Source organism: Etheostoma spectabile, unplaced genomic scaffold (assembly GCF_008692095.1).
Source record: "Etheostoma spectabile isolate EspeVRDwgs_2016 unplaced genomic scaffold, UIUC_Espe_1.0 scaffold00002591, whole genome shotgun sequence".
In the NCBI taxonomy this organism is placed as follows: Eukaryota; Metazoa; Chordata; class Actinopteri; order Perciformes; family Percidae; genus Etheostoma; species Etheostoma spectabile.
The window spans coordinates 17,403-30,783 of record NW_022602920.1 but is presented as its reverse complement, the minus strand read 5'-3'; the positions used below and the strand labels follow the sequence as shown (position 1 = coordinate 30,783).

At 39.8% G+C, this 13,381-nt stretch overlaps 1 pseudogene; it reads left to right on the top strand.

The window, feature by feature from the left end:
- The first annotated feature begins 590 nt into the window (after window positions 1-590).
- LOC116676013 (sterol 26-hydroxylase, mitochondrial-like) lies at window positions 591-4,680 on the top strand (annotated as a pseudogene).
- Window positions 4,681-13,381: the final 8,701 nt, after the last annotated feature.

Here is a 13,381-nt window from a genome sequence, read left to right as displayed (position 1 = left end):
TAGTCAGCTATATGTAGGGCAACCTACATACCTACAGTGTGTGTGTGTTGTGTGTGGGGTGCGCGCTGCAGTTATTCAGGGTGTTGACTTGACTTGACACAGTTGTGAGTCTTTTGGGCCTTGACAGCTGATTAGATCATGTGTTTATGATCAGTATCAGTGGTTTTAATTCCCAGTTCAGTGAGAAAGAACTTGATTGGTCTGCACAGAACTCTCACCTCAACCCCATTGAACACCTTTGGCATGAATTGGAACAGTAACTGTGAGCCAGACCTTATCATCTAGCATCAGTGTTGGGCCGTTATTATTGATCTTGTGGCTGAGCAAATCTCTGCAGCCAGGCTCCAAATCTAGTGAAAATCCTGAATCAAGAAGAGTGGAGGCCCATGCAGCATATTAATGCCCATGGTTTGTTGGAATACACATCTTCAACAATCACATATGGGTGGATATATAGGTGTCCACATAGTGTTTTAGTATATGTTTTCCGGAGAGGAGGAAAATAACCAGTGCATTTACACATTAAAATCCCTGTTTTGTCCCACAGAAGCCAAGCAATCTCTGTATAAAAACTGTATCTTTACATGCAGGGATCTGTTCAGTGTTATTTGAGACCCGTATGGGCTGCATGAACAAGTGGTACCCGAGGACCAGAAGTTCATCTTCTCTGTGGGGGAATGTTTCGGCTCTCCCCTATGATCGTCCTCTTCCCCAAGCCGTCTGGCCCTACATGCCTTTCTGGAAAAAGTTTGTGGCAGTCTGGGATAATCTCTTCAGAGTCGGTGAGCAGTATTCATTTCCACCAGAAAGTCAAAGTGTAGCTTGGAGTTAATAATTAATAATGAGTAATTCTGTTACAGAAACAGGGTTGCTATTTAACCCTCCTGTGATGTTGCGGGTCAAACCGAACTGAACTGAACTGAATTGGACTGGACTGATCTGGACTGTTTGGTAGAAAGGTGGCATTAGCGTTATGGGCCCCTTGGCACCCCTTTTCTGCTACTCCCCAATTACTGACTGTTAACACTAAGGGCCCTATCTTTCACCCGGCGCAGCGCAGTGCAAAGCCCGACCCAAGTGTCTTTGCTATTACGACCGCCCAGCGCCCACATCATTTAAATAGCGAATCACACCTGCGCCCATCTTTACGCCCATGGGCGTGCTGGTCTTATAGGGAGGTGTGTTCAGGTGAATTCTTGGCATATTGCAATCTTTAGGCAGTGGAAGTGATCGCCCCATTCACTAACAAAAACCTGGTTTAAAACTCGAAAATGCATCTTTCATTTCATCAATATTTTAACTTGCACAGCCTACGCACACTAGCCTGTTACACACACAAAGAAGTGCACACACATACAAAAGATGCAAATCCACCGTAATAGCAATGCTCCAAGGTACAAACACGCCTGGCTTTTAAAGGGAATAGGAGATGACACTGATGGTTTATTGCAAAACCACCTATGAATTAATGACGACACTAAGTACAACCCCTTAGCTCGTTAAAATTGGACCCAAAAGGTTACTATAGCTCCCGCTTCATGGCCATTGCATTAACAAATCCTTTCTAGGGCACTAGGCTCTGGTAACTCCCACAAAGTCACAAATCCACTACACAATTCCTGCTGTCCTTATTCCTTAGTCCCCCCATATTCCTTCAGTTGAAAGTGTGTTTTCTTTGCCATCTAGTGGCAAAAATGTCAAGCCTGTCTCCTCCTAGTGTTGGTTCTCCCATGTGAAATAAAAAAAAGATGAATTTGTCTTGTAGCTGAAGAGCTTGTGAAGCAAAAAATGGAGGACATCCAGGAGAAGGTGAATCTGGACCAGAACGTGGAGGGTGCGTACCCACACACCTGCGCTCGGTGATCAGATGACGGTCACTGAGATCCTGGCAGCATCACACCGAACTCCTGCTGGCAGAGTTGACACAGTGAGTAGATGCAGTGTGTGCACTCTGTGTGGAAGGGAGGGATTTACTGTACAGTAGTTAACTTTTCCTACATTTAGTTGTCTCATCCGCGTAACAGAGCAATGCATGCATAATGCCTCATTGTAACAGAAAATTGAACACTTTTATGTAACCTAGGCATGATTAATACATTACATTAAAGACAGAAGATAACTGTGCGTTCCTCTCTGTTGCAGACCTCCAACACTATCTCATGGTCTCTGTATCAAATGGCTAAGGAGCCAGAGATCCAGGAACAGTTATACCAGGAAGTGATAAGGGTTTGCCCTGGGGACAGGGTGCCAACAATATGACATTGCTCAGATGCCGTTCCTGAAGGCCATCATCAGAGAGACTCTACGGTTAGAGACCTTCTTTCATTTTTATTTGTATATTACATTAATAGGACACTTGATTGCAGGACATGGAGGTCTGCAGTGACCACTTTGTTTGTTCTGACAAAGAAGAGAAACATCACACCCAAACTGTGGACATCTATCTTATTACTAGACAAATACAAAATTGTACTCTATCCATTGATTAAAAACCATGTTTGATGCCATGTATAATAGGGAAAATATAAAGTTTCATCATTTCCTCCCTGAAAGGAATAGTTCACACATTTTTTGGTAAATTTCCTAATTTGCTTTCTTGCTGCTGAAGTAGATGAGAAGACACTTATCAATGGTTTCTCTTCAAATGTTAGTCGAGTAAATTACTCCTGTTGTTGCAAGAAGTTACTTTTCCCGAACAAACAGATAAAACTTGACTCCTCACTGTGTTCTGTGGTCACCAGTCTGTATCCAGTGGTACCAGGAAATGCCCGTGTCAGTGTCGAAAACGAGATTGTGGTCGGAGATCATCTCTTCCCCCCAAAAACGTGAGGAACGTGTCCGACACAACATAATCCTGAAATGTTCTGACATTTAAGACTTTAAACTTTGGAACCTCACTTTATCTAAAGTTAATAATCACAAAGCTTTAAGCGTAACAGCTACCGGTATGAATGTATAAATGTCCTGTGCACATGTGACTTTCCAAGGAAATCCCCAATATTGCATTGTGACAGGAATGTCCTCTCTCCAGACACTGTTCCACCTGTGCCACTATGCTGTGTCCTATGATGAGAACATTTTCCCCGACCCCCACGCCTTCCTGCCACAGCGCTGGCTTCGAGGAGTGGAGGAGAAGTCCAAGCACCACCCGTTCGGGTCAGTGCCGTTGGTTTTGGGATCCGGGCGTGTCTGGGCAGACGGGTGGCTGAGCTGGAGATGTATCTCCTCCTATCCAGGGTAAGGATATGTCATTGCTGTTGCTGCCATGGCCGCTGATCTGCTGCTTCTCTGTCAAAGCTGTTATCATTCATTTTTGGTGCTTTTCTGTAGATTAAGAATGGAAGTCTGTGTGAATCTTGTTCATTCCTTTTGCAAACACTTTTTTGCGAGCACAATGTTTTTAAACTACACTACATGGTCAATAGTACATGCAGACTATAACATTACACCCACATGTGACGCTGAACACGTCATTTCAAAACAGTGGGCATTAATCTGTTCCCAGAACATCCTCCACTCTTCTGGGAAGACTTTTTACAAAATGTTGGAACCTGGCTGCATGGATCTCCTCCCATACAGTCCAAGAGCTTTAGGGTGATAGGCCTGGCCTTCAGTTCATCCTAAAGGTGTTGGATAGCTTTAAGGTCAGGGGTCTGTGCAAGCAAAGTTCTTTCACAACAAACAGGAGAAAAAAAATTATTTAGGGCCTGGCTTTGTGCTTGGAGAATTGTTATGTTGAAATGGAGCGGGACTATAAATATCATTGAATGCTGTTGCATTAACCGCTTCCCTAGTAAATGACAGTGTGCAGTTTTTTCTGCCAGGAAACTAAATCAATGGTATTTAAACAAATGTAATTATTATTAGTTATTCTATTATTATTTTAATGTAATAAGTTTGGCTTTATGCATGTTTTACTTAATTTTAATCAGAAAACTTTTGGATGAAATTTATACTTCCAAGGACAGACCCTCCGTCAGTAGTGTGGTGAAGGAAAGCTCTGTATGATTGAAGCACCAGTACGTCTGCAGATTATTGTATCAGTATGTAGCAGTTTATTATTATTATTATTTTTTTTTACATGTTTGTGTCAGTGGGTTTTGACTACCGCTGCACCCAAACCAACATTTCAGCCGTATGACCTTTAACTTAGAGCCAGTTAAACACGTCTCTACCCTGCTTTCACTCCCAGGAAACCGTTATTTTTTGCTACATTCAGAGAGCTGTATTGATCTGAAGTAGCTATCTAACCAGAGCACAGAGGAATGGCTGTTCTTCTTTTGTTAGTATTGGCATGGAATGGATACATAACACATGCCATCTGACCATAACGCTAAAGCCTGTTACAATCAGTCCGCGCTGCAGTTAGTGCAATGTGGACGGTGTCTGCACTCTTTGTGCCTCACGTACAGTGAATGCAATTCCTGCCAAAAAAAGCATTTCATGTATTTCTACTTAACAATGTCTCTTTTTTTTTATGTTGAAGTTGATAAAACCATACGAGATAAGGCCGATCCTGCTGGACCACAGTCAAACCGATCACCAGAACCCTGCTTTGCCCTTCTAACCCAATCAACCTGCAGTTTCTGGACAGAAGAGTCGAGCAGGAGCAGCCGAGAACAGCAGCAGGAGTTTCTCTGTGAGCTGTTTTAGTATTCACACTGTGTTGCCTGCCGGTCACCAAGCACTTGTTTTTTAGAGCGTTCACATGGTGAGGACTGGCTGGAATACACCAAAACTGTGGCATAAATATGTAAGCTGAATAAAAAAGTTCCATAGTAAATAGTGTAATGCTGTATGCATAGTCTTTGATTGTTGTTTTATGGAAATATGAACACTTTAAGATTTATTTAGTTTTAATTTCCACAAATGGCATGTGTTTTTTTCAGTTTTAGGCATAGCTGTCAGCACAGCTTTACTGTCTGGAGTTCACATGTTCTCCTGTGTGTGTGTGTGTGTGTGTGTGTGTGTGTGTTCCTTTTAGTTTCCCCAACAGGAACGTAGTTATGGGAACAGGCCACTTCAAACAGTTCTAACCACTACCACTCTCCCACTCCCCCCAAAACCGATTTTACCATTTGCATGGGGGCCATAGGAACTGGTCTGAGGGGTAGGGGAGTGACGCAAGCACAGCAACGGTCTTTATAGCGTCATCACTTGACTTTAGCGCCACATGCAACAACAAACCAGCATGGAGGAGGCCATCGGAATGTTCCTGTTGTGCCTTGCCGGATCCTCATAACGGAGTTTGAAGACGGCGGCGTTTAAAGACCGGCTGGAGCACTTAACAGAGAAACACCAGAAGACAAAGGCTCTAGTGTAATATGATCCTCAGCATCAGTCCACTTTTCAGAGTACAGCAATCCGTCCATTCTAGTCGTAATTCACTAGTCAAGTCATTATTCAGGTAGTCAGTGTTTTGCTAAAGGAGACGCATGGCTTCTACAGATTGCGCGCAGTGGGGTGCGTGATTTGTAAGTTGGACCAATCACCGTAGACCTAGTTTGAAAGGGAAAAGACCCTACGCTGAGTAGGAGCTGAAAGAGTTATACGAACTGCGGTCAGAGAAACTTATAATCTCCTAAATTGGTCCAGTCCGAACACAGAAAAAAGGTTCTATGAACGCTATTTCTGACGCAAATCCTCTATGAAAGCTAGGGAACAGTAAACACCAGAAAGTGCAAACTCGCAACGAAACTATGACAGTAACTTCTAATAAATTTTTCGTCCACAAACCAAACCAACCAACAAGTGTAACGTTCCAACTTCCCCACTCTGTCGTGGCAGCCAGCCCTAAGTTCCAAAGGTTCCCACTGAAAACGTTAACCTTTAAAAACCTGTCCATACAATATAGTTAAATGGGGTTATGGGTTATATGTTGCAGATATAGACCTAAGGTACACTTGTTATAATTTACAGCATCAGGACAGTTTATGGTACCCTGGAAATCCAGAGTTCTTGTGAGAGCACAATTGGAATTCACTCAGCGAGTTACTCTAGCATCGAGTACTGCTGCTCATTAACATACCTGTAGTCAACTGCACCAATCACATTGGTGTATCTGATATGGCGGGCCAGAGGCGAGCTAACAAATACACAACAGTACAATCTACTAGTTAGCTCCGCTGGTAGCTGAGCATATGGGACTCTGGATACTGCACACCGTGTGTTGTTGTGATTGGGTGTGTTATCCAATTGCGTGCAGTGAGATTTCAAATGCACGCTTGGTGCCGCCTCGAGATGGGCGACTATCATTAATTGATGCCAGCCCTAATCTTTCAAATTTGGGATTGGATTTCTAGGCTAAATTTATATGGGATTGAGTCAAATTAAACTACAGTGAATGTATTTATGGCAAGAAGGAACAACGTCACCCAGTGCAACAGTGTGACCCGCTGATGTGTTTTAATATTTCACACAACAATGGAGCTCTATGGCACAGGGGAATAAGATTGATGAGAATTGGAAACACAGACAATACTTGTTAGTAAGATCACTTTATTGTTGCTGTTATTCTGTTCAGGGGATTTGTTTAAAACAAGAAAATATGGAATATAGCTGGCCCTATCCTTTTTTAAAAGCACTCAGAGCTGTAGTTAGTCCATCAGCACTTGGCGCCTGCTCCTAAAAGTTGGTAATTCTAGAAGGTATAGATTTTTGTAAAAATGTTTGCATCACCAATGCAGTGCTTTTTCCTTTTCACTCATTCAAAACTACTAATTTTACTGTACATATAACAAAAAAATCTCCAAATCGTTAGTGTTGAGGAAACTAACATAAAAATAAAAGTATTGGTCAGTGAGTGGGAATTATCACTTGCAAACACAGGTTTTTTTGTTCGGAGAGATTTAGTAAGTGTTTGTTGTACATAGAGAAATGTATTTTAAGGTTTTAAGAGTGTTAGAATTGTGATTCAATTTAGATTCAAATTCCCAGTTTGTTATGTGTGCAGTATAATATTTCATATGTCTTAGTGGGTTGAAAAGACACACAATATCAATTCTAAGCCAGCACATACTCTGTAAAGAGGTTTACATCATTTGTGAGGAAAAAAAAAGGGTGAATCACGCACAAATTGCAACAGAAAATCGGTCAAATGTTTATTACTCATAAAAGTCTCCTCTATAACTATAAAAGTCTAAGAGATCCAAGTGCTTGAAAGCATTGAAAAATATGGAAATCAAAGATGCACAATTGCCCATTGTAGCCCATTTAAGGGGAGACACTAATATTGTCTTACGGGACTTCGGGCTTTTTCATTTTGTAAACCTATAACATGCACACATATATACACCAACAAAGGAAAGGCAAAAGCATAAGGTAGATAGATAGATAGATAGATAGATAGATAGATAGAGCCCAAGAAATGGGAAATTATAGTGTTACAGCAGCAAAATATCAGTCCCACAGCATAGAATATACATATAAATGAGATACTAGGATACAACATACATACCATATACATGAAATAATAATAGGATAAAATACAAGAACAAATATTGAAATAAATACAAGTTGGGAATACTTTAATGTAAACACTTTCCATGGTGATATTGTTGGTAAAAATTTTCCCTGTTCACCTGTAGTGTCGTCCTTAGCACGGGCTGCAACGGGAAATTGTGGCATCACAGTTTTCAGTGTTTTTCAGTACTGTCCACTACTTGAATCACTCAGGACGTTTTATGTTATAGAGGAGACTTTTATGAGACTAGATTAGTTGAAGAGTCTTTGTTGCAATTTGTGTGGGGTGTGTTGCATAATGCCTGTACTATAAGTACTCCTCATCACCATGTCAACCTACTCTTCCTCCTGATTTTGTCTAATAAAGGTAGACAAGTAAAAATGTGTATTGTTGTACTTGCTTATTTACATTGTGTGAAACTGACACTGTGTCCCAAATCCAAATGACTATTCAAGCAAAATAAAGTAAAGTCAAATCAGTGGCATGCAGGCTATAAAACATATGTTTGGCGTGTCCTTGGTTGACTATAGTGTCCGAGAATTTAAAGCACAAAGTAAATTAATTTGGTCCACATAAAAATTTAAATCAGTGGTGTAGAGATGAGACAGGTAATAGAAGAAAGTAAAAAAAAAAATACAGTATAATAAAATAAGATCTAGATCGTTGGAACGATTTGGTTCTCTATGAAGTTTAATTGTCAGCGGCATTAGAAAGTTTGATCTATGGCAGCACACATTTCCTGTTAGCTGTTAGTATGGCATAGTAGGCCTATATTCATATAATAATTATTAATATATGTAGTCATATGGTATTATCTCGTCATTAACCTACCAATGAACTAGTTACCAAACTTGCAGAAAACTTAACTTCTTATTTAACATAGGCTATAACTCCATCTTGTGATAAGAAGTTGTGTTATTACAAGAAACGAACGAGAAAGGCTCTATCATTGCCACAGGTACTGTAGCCTGGAGCATCATATAACATGACTGTTAACACATAGGCTCCAATCATAGCATATGGCATGAGCTATAGACGGAGGCCTAAAAAACATGTTGGTCGCGCCAAACAGTGGATCAATATATTTAACGGCTGACTTCCACGCACTTTAACTTAGAACAGGACACCCATAGACATAATAAAGAGTCTATAGTCTCTTTATATGTCTATGAGGACACCACCCTGACGTCCACATGTGGGAGGGTGTGTCCTGTTGCGGCATGGTTGTCAAAAATGGTTTGCGAGTGACCTCTTGCGATCGCAATACAAATGCGCAGAAGCAAAAACAGTTGAAGAAATGAACTCTGGACTCTCACTGACCTCTCGCATTTCTTTGCCAGCTCCTCCTCCTTACAGCCGACCGATTCACACAAAGCCAGATCCCCTTAGTGGCTCAAATGCGCATCAGCACCGTTGGCACCATGTTCCTCCCTCTGTAGGCTGTATATAAGACCTGCCTATCATGAAACACATATTGTTTTTGTGTGTGTGATTTACATTATATAAGTATTTTTTGTTTGTTAATGCCAAGCAAGGTTACATTTTCTGGAACAAGTGTTTTTGTTTTTTGTTATTTATAGTTTAATTACACTGCAAACTGGCATTTAGTTGTAATCAAACTTTTAGTGGTCACTACTTAATCTTTCGTGTTTTTGTTAAAAAACAGTAGTTGTTTGTAATGTAAGTATGCAATGCACATATTAAGCAGAGATAACTATAGATGTTACTGTATGGGAGGGGCGGGGTCACTTGAACTGTTCTGTGCTGAAGCAAAGCAAAGGCTCATGGGAAAATAAATATGCATATATATAATATATATATATATATATATATAAATATATATATATATAATATAAATATGAGCTTTGGGTGGGTTCTGAACGGTTCTGTCTTAGTTAAAGTGTGTTTGATAATGTTCTGTTAATGTTTTGGGTATGCTATCTTGGTTTTAGTTTTTGGTTGATTAGTGTTCATGTTTATCAGACGGTGTCTGGGCGGTGAGAAAGTGAGAAAGATCATGTAAACAGATTGGAAGTAATATAATATATATTATATAATATTAGTAATATTGAGAGAATATTCCACACAGTACAATACTTTGGAAAATTGCGCTGTTTCTGCGTATGTTTATTCTCAGTTTTTTTGGAATACATGTACTGTATTTATTACATATTCTTAAAGTCAAAGTGTCATGGAAGAAAATAAACAACATTTAAAATGAGTAAATTAATTATGTAGTTTATTTTTATTTTTTATGTTTGCATGTTTAAAGCTATAGTGCATAGTTTCTGTCGCCCCAAGCTGATCGCGTTCCACCCCACCCCTCCTCCACGCTTTTGCTAGTAGCCAAGGAGGACACAGATGATTATAAAAACATGACGACTCTTCAGAAGAGGTAATTATCTTTGCTTGATTTTCTGCATGCAAAAGTTGCTGGTTGACATAATTTCTGAAATAGCCATGCTGATAAATACAGAGAGACTTTTGTGGAGCTGATGGTCTTAATTAGCTTTGTCATTTGGCAGTGGCTTCAATGGAACAGACGTTCATTAAAATCAAAAAGTTACGCACTAAATGTTAACTTAACATGCTTATTTTAGACAACACAAAAAATAATTTATGTTTCGTAACGATTTTTAGTACTGACTACTACTGTAAACTAGTCTACTGCCTCAACTTCCAGCTCTGTGTTAATACAACTTGACTGATAATTTCACCTTAACAGGTGTAAAAACTTAGACGGTTTAAGGCAACTGGTTTCCACGCAAATTTCTAGGAAGGTCATCTCATTCGGGACGGTGTAGTAGCCACTGTTTTATTGATAGTTTCCGATTCTGTGTCTAACCCTGGTTGATTAGCCAGTATACAGTATATGTCCCTTTGTTTTGTCAGTTATATGTTCTGTTTTCTGTTTTAAACTCACCTGTGCATTACTGCCTGGTCCCTCTCAATCAGCATGACTGTAAATGTGTCGGATTCCTGGACAGATAGTTGCCCTAAAAATGAGCAGACAGGATTTTGCTTAGTGGCATAAAGTACTGATGACTTACAACAGCTTTGACACATTAACCACTTCCAGTAGTTGCTCTAAAAGTGGTAGGCCCTAAATGTCATGCCAGATCATCCCACTAAGAGATTACTAAATCACAAAATGTCACAAGATCATGACTGTTTGGAATTTTGTCATCTGTTACATATCCCATTTTACTTATTTTTACAGCCTTACATCTCCTTAAAGGTTGTAAACAAAAAGTCCTTTTTCCAAGCAACTTTATTTATGAGCCATAACATGAGAGTTTTAGTACCATTTGCACAAGTTCTCACATTTCTGTCTACAATCAAGGTCATTAAAGTGCTCTTTTGCATCTCTAATTTGAACAATCAGACAATCAGTAAGTCACACTGTTTTTACCTGAGTTTACCATCAGTGGACTTTGCAAAAAAAGGGTTCCTTTCTCCTTTTCACTACTGAAAACGTTACATTCACAGTGTTTTCTGTCCGTTTCAGTATTTAAAATGTTCCAATATATCTGAGATCAGGTTATATAAATAACACATTCTTGTTTAATTTGTTTGCTTTATTGCTATTCTTTAATAGGATTGAGAGGTGTTCCTCCTGACGTCTTCCAGTGGATTCTGAGACTTTTCCTGCTGCTGCAGTGTTGTCTTCAGACCATCGCTTGACCGCAGTATTACACCTGTCCAGCAACAACTTCCTCCTGAGGATTTCTCATACAGTAAGGAGAGTCTGGTGGGTCCAGGTACACCTCATCAAACAGGCGCTTCAGGACAGCATCTGGTCACTCAGATTATCTGTAAAACATGCCAGATTCCGTGTTAGATTATATTATCTGTCGTTCTTGTATCTTGATTCAATCAGGGTCAGTCGACCATGTTTAACGGCAGAAACGTTTAGTCTTAAATGAAGGAGAATCATGTGTTAAACAGGGTGTGTGGTGTAACTAATGTCAACATGATTACATTATGTTGAGGAAATGTTAAAATTGTTATGGTTTAATTGACAACATCATCTTAAAAATGTATGGCATCAGATACACTGTGAAATTATGCAGGAATAAATTCATTACCAACTGATTTTAATTCTGATATCTTGAAGTGTGAGAGACTCCTTTGAAATCGGCCTAACTTATGAACATTTTTTTAGCCTGCTTATCGACAACTAGCATGACATGGTTGGTATCAATGGATTCATTTTAATGTCTAGGAAGTAATGACAAAAACATTTGCAGACTTCTAATTCCATACAAAAACCATGCAAACCCCATTAACCTCGCTAGATAATGTGTTCCCAACATAATGCAGTTTGTGCTAAGGCCCACCAGCAAATGTACTATTTTTTGTGTGGCCTTTTTGGCCACACTTGTTTTTGACTCGACAGCTTAGACAGGGAAGGGGAGAGCGAGGGGGCATGACATGCAGCAAAGTGCTTGTGTGGGACCAAGCAGTTAAGCAAGAGGAGTCACAAGGGAAGTTCAAAAGTAACAGTTTTTATTTCCCAAAACTTGTTACAACTACCCCCTGGACACAACAAGCAGTGGTAGTGTCCAATTAGGCCACCTCCTCTCTAAAACTGCTCCTGCTCTAGGCGCCACCCCTTTAAGCTAGTAGATATACTGGTTCCTTCACTGGTGTGGAATCCAACACTGGTAAACACAAAAACAAATAGTTATGCAAACAGAATGACAATCCAAAAGTAAGCAATGGTGCATGCTCCCAAACAAATAATTCTGTATGGTCAACTAAAAATATAATGTGAAACAAACCAAGTGTGCTGTGAGTTTTTGTAACTAAATAAGTGTTTGCAACAAATGTTTAATGTGTGTGAAAGTATATCAACTAATCCTAAGAAAATACAGCATCAACTAAGGAAAAATATAATTGCATGAGGTTGAACTGGTTGTGTGGACATCAAAGTGCCACTGGTCAGAATTGAACCTGCGCCTGCTGCATCAAGGACTGGTACTCTGTACATGGGCACTCTACCAGTTGAGCTACCCAGACGCCCTGGCAAATATACTTTAATTGGAAGTTTAGACATTTTAATGTTAAGCTACATATTTTATGAAAATGTCTTATCGAGTTTCTATTAACTTTCTCTTGTTTGCTTGGTTTGGGTCCTAAACTAAACAGCATGTGTGGCAAAATTGCAGGTGTTTTTAACATAACTTATAGGTCTACAACCCACACGCGTTATAGGCCTATAGGTTATGTTAAATTCCTTCATAAATGGGGACAATGCTGTCTGCTGGTGTCACTTTCACATTGCGCTAAAAGTAACGGATATGGGTAATCCACAGAACTCCTGATGGGTGGGCGACCTCCCCCTTTAAGGTTTGATTAACCTCCCTTTTCTGAAACAGAAAACCCAGATTTGAACAAACTAATTTTTCATTAAAAGCTGCATTCTGAAATGGACCCCTGGAAGCTGCCCAGCTAACAGTCTGATCTGTCAAGTCAAGGGCCTTCCTCAAGGGCACCTCAGTGGTGGTAATGTGGGGGGGTGGGGGAAAGGATCTTTCATGTCCTTATACAGTTTTTATCCTGTCAGCCATTATTGAACCAAGGACCACCCCGTCACAAGCTCCCTTCTCTAACCTTCAGGCCAACACTAAATGCACTAAATTCCCCTCCAAATTAATTTGATTCAATAGTTAACTGTTGTTACAGAATGGCCCATTTCAGAATAATGTGATACTGGATTATAATTATTGGTTCATCACTTGACTGTTGAAGCTGGTAAAGTTGAGCTATGGGTTTACCTGATGGGTAGCTTGGGAATTTACCTAGTTGTTCAATACAGTTAATAATGTATTTGTTGATCATATAATTGTAAAGTCATCAATAACTCAATTTGTAAAAAATGTTGGGTATATGCCACGTACAAAGAGCGCCTACAAG